Below are 8,442 nucleotides of genomic sequence, written 5' to 3'. Positions count from 1 at the left end.
GACCGACGATCGTAATCGCTAGGGAGAAATCGGGCACGTAGTAGTTGCTTCATCCGCTGCCAGGTGCAGATTGGTGCTTTCGTCTGCCTGGTTCGCGCGAGTTGCAGTTGTTCCCACCAAGCTGAAGCTCCTCCTTTCAACTTGTAGGCACGAGCTTAACTTTCTTTGCTTTAGGTATGTCCATATAGTCAAAAAATCGCTCAACTTCAGAAAGCCAATCAAGGAAATCCTCAATGTTTAGTTGGTCATTGAAGCTAGGAATATCAACCATCATCTTGAATTCTCGATCCATTCGATCTACTCGATCGCCGCCATGTCTGGGGTATTGAAAGATTATGTTGTCAATTTCCTCCTCACTGGAGCCCCCTTCCTCAGGAATGACCCTTGGATGTACTGCCGGTACTATCTTGCGATCAGGGCGATTAATTGGGGTTAGAGGATTGCCACCGGGAACACGGAGTTGCCTTAGGTTTTCCACCAAGAGATCCGCTATGCGGTCGATGGAAGCCTGCAGCCCTTGCATGGCTTGCTGATTCTCTCGTTGCGCTACTTCGAAAGCTGCCACTGTTAAAGGTAAATTTCTTAGAGGATCATTAATGGGTCGCAAAAGTTTTGGGTCAAGCTGATAATTGTCTTTTGTGACGCAGGGGAGGACGTGAGGTCGAGCACCGTCTTCCTCAAGAGGATAACTATTCCGAATCCACGGAACTTCTCTGGACTCCTCACAGAGACTTCTCGAATCCACGAGGAAAGAAAGCAGAAAATAGAAATAAATTCTAATAAATTCGAAATTGATTAATGAATAATTAAAACAAGTTCACAACCCTTTAAATAAGGGTACCAAGCAATGGGAAAGAAATCAGAATCAAACTACAACTCAAACTCCTAGAATCCGCGACTTACTATAAATAGTAAACTTACTATTTATTTATAGATGGTCGTGATGTCTACTAGTGCGCAAGGTTTTCGTCCAAAAATAGAAAGTGTCCTATTTGGCTTCACCAAACCGTTCTCCTAATTATTCTAAGCTCTTTTCACGTTGGGCGCAACTCCTAAAGCCCGACGGATGAGGAGTTATAATCAAACTAAAACTTACTATTTATAGTAAAAACGAAATTAAAACGGGGAAATGACCGTCGATCAAGGGCAAATCCAATGTGGGCAACCTGGCATAGCTGGGTTGGTGGCTAAAGTAGCTCGTTCTACCCGATAATCATATATTTTTCGTCAGATAACTCATCCGGATTGCAAGATTTGCTCAATCAGTAAGATATTATGATCATGGAGATACTATCCGTAATCTTTGGGTTGTGTGGCGTATCGTGTCTTAAGGGCGTGTATCCTTGGGCGAGATCTTTGGTCACGTCTGCATTTAGGGGCCTCCAGGCTCGGCACACGGAGTATCCTCACCCGGGCTCGGCCTCATCCTGTCCGGGCCCGAGGCCGAGTACTAATAGTCGGAGTTCATCAATAGATCGCCGAGGTTGGAGTTCACTGAATGAAGCTGAGGACAAGGATCAGAGCTCGGCTCACCCATCTTTTTTCAGATGAGGACAAGGGTTCGAACCGGCCAATCAGGGCTGTAGTTCCAAGTCGTGATTCATTAGTGGAGAGCTTGCCTCAGCTAACCTACAGTCGTAACTCAGGGGTTGGCTCATACTTGACGTGGTATCCTCCTTCCGAGGCTTTATTAACTGACTCGGGTAGCTCAGGCCGACTTCGATTATCCTTATTCAGATTTCCCCATAACACAACTCATTTGAAAGGTTGGGACACAATGAATATAAAAAAAATCGGCCATATAAACTTATTTATTAGGTCATATTTATATTTTTATTTATCAATGTTCAGATATTGTTTTCAAACGTGTGGCCCACTTTATCTGTATATAGGGCTGATTTGTCTAATAGTTAATCACATTATGGAGTCAAATTATTGGAAGGTTTAGATTTGACATGCACTCAACAGTCTGATACTCCTCGATCTCCAAGTTGTACGAACGGTTCAAAGGAGATCAAAGTTAAATAGGCCCCACAATGATGTATAACTCATTCCTCAAGATGGGATCCACAGAACTTGGTGTCGTCAACGCACCAGCCAGGTCGGTGGTGTGTGGTACACCAGCATCCACTTCCCTTCTCATCATGGATTATGAGAGATGCTCATATCCAACCATAATCGACCATCCAACCATGGAAGAATTCCAATTATATCACATTTACTCAAATCCAACCTATTCAATAGGTTGAAGCCTATGTGATAATCACTATACGAAGAAATTAGTTCGATCCACTTATCAAGTGGGGCCCATATTTATTTTTTATTATATTAGTGACTATCTATTGTTTTCTGCCCACCTAATGAGTGATATATGACTATTATTTCAGTAATTGATATTTATGGGGGAATCAACCTATTGGACGGACGGGTTGGCTTTTCATATACAAATAAAAATTTTCAACTTATTCGTTGATAAGACGGTAACTTCTCCGGTTGGATACTAATATCTCTCATTATTGCTTTTATCTACTTTATATTATATTCAGCTTGGACAATTGTACAGTGTACTCTGTTTTTTTGTCTGTACATGTGGTGCCATCTTTCAATGATCTGGACCGTTATTTTGATTTAATCCATCGTGGATGAACTAAAAGGTTAATTGGATAGGCACATCAATGGTCCACAATCAAGTAAAGGACGCACGATATTATTGCCTTGGACCATCTACTCTGTGATGAATATGGGGGCAAGGTCCAAACTCAGTGAGCCTTCTCTAACCGACGGTCCGGATCACTCAACCATGTCCACTCGTACAAACTAAAAGCTATGAGGGTGAGGATTAATGCACCCTCACACACTTGAGGTAGAGCCCAACTTACCCACCAAAACTGAAAAACAAATACATCTATCTCAATCCAAACCGTCCAAATATAGAACCGTAGATCAGATTTCCAAATAAACTGAGAAATTCTCAGTGTGTGGTCCATTTCAACAGACAAAGCTTTGTTAATTATTAAAGGTTATATTTGTTAGACATGTCTCATCTTCAGTGGGGCCCTTGATTTGGATGGCTTGGATTTACTCACATGCGTGCCACGTGTACCTACGGCAAAGCTTTCTTACATGGAAAGTTCAAGTAGTTGGTCCCGGGTCACTACCTTATCTTCTAATCTAGTGCATTAAGAACCTGAATAATGGATAACACCACTTTTTTTCAACGCATAAAATACCGATGGTCTATGGAGCCCACCATATTGCTTATGTGGCATCAACTCCGGCCATCGGGTGCAATCCTCTATGATTGGTCCCGGTGCTGACACTTTCGTTTGTTTTTTATCACACATAATGCGCACAGGTGTGCCATTATCGATAAAGCGGTTCGATCCAAATGGATCAGCTTCTACTCCAAGCGCCAAAATAAGCAGATACGCTCAATATGAATGTATATAACCAAATTTTGAAAAGATTAGTCGCTTACTTAACCATTTGTAGAATTTTATAACGATCAGTTGATAATCGAAAGGTGGGGTTCTTCCTCCGAATATGGATTGTTTTTTGCCTTTCACGCGAGAAATGACTTTCGTAATACTAGTGCAATAAAGCAAAAGAAAAAACTCATAATCAATCGTTAGGAGTAACTGCAAAAAATGCATCTCTTGAAAGAACTACGTGATATTGAATAAAGTACATATTTATCATATGAGTGTAGATTTGGATTACAACTAAATATTATCGCTACACCTAAGATATATAAGCTAGAATAAAAGTAAATTAATAGATTGATGGTTTTTTATCTGATTATGTTTTTGGATTTTGGATTGGATGAGATATTTTGCTTTATAAAATTCCTCCACTATTTATGAAGTTCTACTATGCAACTTATTTAAGTAAAATATAGACCTAATTTGTAAACCTTTTCCTTAAATCATAAAACCCTAACCCCCAACTCTAAACCATAAACTGCAAACCATAAATTCTAAACCCTACTATAATCCCAAAATCAAAACCGTAAAGTCAATTAAATGCGTTAAATTCTTAGTTGATTTAGAGATTAAAAAAAATTAGTAGATAGATCTAAAGTCCAATCACACTGTCCAAAATGGACAAATGTAACCTTCAATAATTAGCCATGGACCAAAAACTAAGCCAATCCATGACTTAGGTAGGACACATCACAAGTAACAATTGGAAGTAGGCGCCCTCCCATTAAAACCTTCTAAATTGTATATAAGATCCGTTAAGATGTAGTTTTGAGATCTAGCCCATACATTATGTGTGACCCACCTGGATGAGGGGTCACACCAAATATTAGGCCATTCCAAAACTTAGGTACACCCCCACTAAGTGCTTTTAGATATTTTAGGCATAATTTTTCATATTTTCAGATGGTATGGCCCACCTGAGTTTCAAATGTGGCTTATTTTTGGCACCCTAGAACTCAAAGTAATTAATTGGAATAAATTTCATGATTTATATGCAGAAGTTTGTGAATAAAATGCATGATTTGTGAACAACAATCAGTACATAGAATGCATGATTTGTGCATGCCTAAACTGGACAAAATACATAAATTCAAAATAGTGTATAGATTACCTGAAATCCAATAGTGGATACAGATTACATGAACTCCAAAATAGTATACAAATTACATGAAATCTAAAATAATGTATATATTACATGAAATCCAAAATAGTAGACATATTACATTAAATTCAAAAGTCCAAAATAATGTACAAATTACATAAAATTCAACAGTGGACAGATTACATATACTCCAAAATAGTGTACAGATTACATGAAATACAAGAGTGGACAAATTACATGAACCCTAAAATAGTGTACAGGTTATATGAAATTCAAAATAGCGTACATATTACATGAAATTTAATAGTGAAAAATTTACTTGAAATCCAAAATAGTGTAAAGATGTAACGCCCCACATTTTCAGGACCCAAGTATATGACTCATTTCCCAAAAATCTGAGTGTTAATCTATAGAGAGCAAAATTTCATATTCATATATACTTTTCTTCAGAATTAGCAGTTTAGCGTTGGACGAACAAATCAACGTGAAGGAAAATTTGCATTTACATTTAGAATATATAAGAGACTACCCATAATGACTTATACAAACTAATGTTTCTTATAATAACAAATAAAAAAATTACATGATTTACACAAGAGCAATAATAAAATGCATATAAACTTGAGCCACAAGATCGCGCAGCTTCTCCTGGCAGATACAGCCATACATCCCTGATAATTGCACCTTGTTCTTTATCACTCTGGACATGAGTGTCTTTTAAGTCACCTGTGTTATCTGTACGGTTATATATTTGATGGATGAGTGACCAACTCAGTGTGAATTCCCCTCAAGATTACACACTGCCGCCTTAGCTAAGCATAGTTAAAAACAACAAGACAATAAAAACAATACATGATGCAGTCTTTTTAAATGCATGGATGCGTGAATGCACATCGAACTGGGGATGCTCATCCAATCGGACTTGGGCTCGTCACCCATGTATAAGACTGGTCACCAACGTAGCATATCTTGTACAACATAGTGACCAAGTCATCGTATATATCATATACTACGTTGATAATCGATGGTCTGGGAACTAGCGAAACAATACCCCACTAAACCTAAGGACATATGTTACAATATCCACAATTAGCCACCCGTCATCGTCAATATGTTATGATTGTATGATTAGTCAAACTATTATTATTTCAATTACAATCAGCCGATTTGAGTAACTTAATGGTCACTACGAGGGGCTCGTCACCCAGCATAGGCCGACAGTTCGGGCATAGTGTCTCATGACCACCATCCCCGGCTCATGAGATTTTTCCATCTTACGATGTTTAATGGATGTCCGTCAACCAGAGGCCAATCAAATTCAATAAGTAGGGATCACCATCGTATGGTTATAGGTCATCGAAGCCACGTAAGACAACTATCAAAACATGGGACAGATATTAATTCGAAGCGATAAAAGGATGCTCGTTATATTAAATCGAGACAGCAAAGGGGTCAGGTAGAGTTAAATCAGAGCGGTTAAAGCGGTCATTCCTAAGCCATTCAAGTCGTATGACCTATGAATGGTAAATCCCACATTAATGTTTCATGTCTCGTATAACCTCTAAATCGAGGGCCCATTTCATTACCACAACCCATCTTATTACATCCTAAGTATGGGTTCACGTACATAAGAGGGAGTTACCGAAAGTAAATGTTACGGTGAGCCCTAGAATCATTGTCCCTACCTATATGTATTGTGATCCAGTCGAGCCTGGGAAATTAGTCATTTTTGGACCATGATTTAAAAATGATATCTCCAAATTGATAAACGGTGTAGATATGATAAATACATCATTTTGGGGCCATGTAACTTTAATCTCCTTTGAACCGTTCGTGCAGGATTTACTGTTATGCTGGGTGGGAAATGTATGTGAGAAATCCATTCCCTCCATCCTTTATGGTTGAGCCGGAAAAAGCGTCTTCCCCATTAATTAATTGCCTGTCCTGTCTATTTTACTCTTTGATTAATGAGAAATTTGGGACTGTGGACCCCACCTTTTATCCAGCTGTTTATATGAAACAATACAAACTTTCTTTGAGAACTTAGACATGCACGTACGGACAGCGAATTTGAGGATGAAAATACCCCTCTTTTTATGGAGACGGATTGGGTACTGCCCCTGCTACCAGCCAATGGTCATTGCTCTGTGGGCCCTCCATGATGTATGCTTTTCATCCATGCCGTCCGTATATTTTTCCACGTCATTTTATGATATGAGACGAAAAATGAGGTATATCCAAATCTCAATTGTACCACATTAAAGGAAACAATGTTAAATGAGAGTCAACCATTAGAAACCTTTAGGGGGCCCATTGTGATGTTTGTGAGAAATCCTCCCCGTCTAAGCTCATTCATAAGGTCACAAATACCTGGATTAAGAGGAAAAACAAATTTCATAATGATCCAAAACTTCTGTAACCCCTAAAAGGGTTTCAATGGTAGACGTTCAATTCCCCACTTCCTTTTACATTGTGGTCAACTTGATAGTTTGATCTATCTTATTTTTTGTCTCAAGACTTAATATGAGCTCGCCAAATAGATGGACGGTTTGGATATAACACAGACCTCATGATGGCACCTACAAAAGCAACACAACAAAAAAAAAAAAATAAAATCTGCCAGATTGTCGCGGCACTGCCGCTGGTAGCATTTTGGCAATTTTTATTTTTTATTTTTTATTTTTTACATGGAGAACATTTTCCTCCTTACATTTTTCTATAATACATAATTATGTAAATATGTATATATAAGTACATAAAAATATTTTTCTATCTTTTAATTATATATGACACAGGCAAATAGCAAAATTGTGTTTTTTTTCGTTATAATTCCTACGGCATTTTGTGGATCCCATTATCAGGTATGTGTTATATCCAAACCGTCCATCTATTTGACGAGCTCGTATTAAGGCTTGAGATAAAAAATAAGACAGATCTAGCTATCAAGTGGACCACGCTGTAAAAGGCAGTGGAGGATTGAATGTCTACTATTGAAACCCTTTTAGGGGTCAAATAAGTTTTGGATCATTATGAAATTTGTTTTTCCTCTTCATCCAGGTCTTTGTGACCTTATGAATAGATTGAATGGAAAATATATGTTATGGTGGGGCCAATAAAAGTTTTAACGGTGAAAATCAATTTTCCTGCTGCTCTTTGTGGTGTGGTCCAATTGATCTTTGGATATGATTCTTTTCTTTTTTTTAAATGCTCCCAAATGATCTTGAAATATGGATGAATGTTGTGGATATAATAAATACATAACTGTGGGGCCCATGTAACTTTGATCTCCTTTGAGCCGGGCGAACATGAAAATTGAGCGGGGCAAACATGAAATTGAGCGGGGCAAACTAGAAATTGAGCGGGGCAAACATGAAATTGAGCGGGGCAAACTAGAAATTGAGCGGGGCAAACTAGAAATTGAGCGGGGCAAACATGAAATTGAGCAGGGCAAACTAGAAATTGAGCGGGGCAAACATGAAATTCAACGGGGGAAGCATGAAATTCAGCGGGGCAAACTAGAAATTGACCCCTAAAAGGGTTTCAATAGTAGACGTTCAATCCTCCACCGCCTTTTACAGTGTGGTCCACTTGATAGCTAGATCTATCTTATTTTTCGTCTCAAGCCTTAATACGAGCTTGTCAAATAGATGGACGATTTGGATATAACACATACCTCATAATGGGACCCACAAAATGCCATGGGGATTACAACGAAAAAAAAGCTAATGACTTAGGGTCAGTGGGACCTTATAGCTACGGATTATAACCATAGCCATAACCGTAGCTTTGACATATCGAAAGTCTTTCGATATTATCGAAAAAGTCTAGAACTGACTAGCAGGTTATAGCTATGGTTAT

This window comes from Magnolia sinica, chromosome 6 (assembly GCF_029962835.1).
Source record: "Magnolia sinica isolate HGM2019 chromosome 6, MsV1, whole genome shotgun sequence".
In the NCBI taxonomy this organism is placed as follows: domain Eukaryota; kingdom Viridiplantae; phylum Streptophyta; class Magnoliopsida; order Magnoliales; family Magnoliaceae; genus Magnolia; species Magnolia sinica.
The sequence above is the reverse complement of the archived record's forward strand: the minus strand, read 5'-3'. Positions refer to the sequence as shown.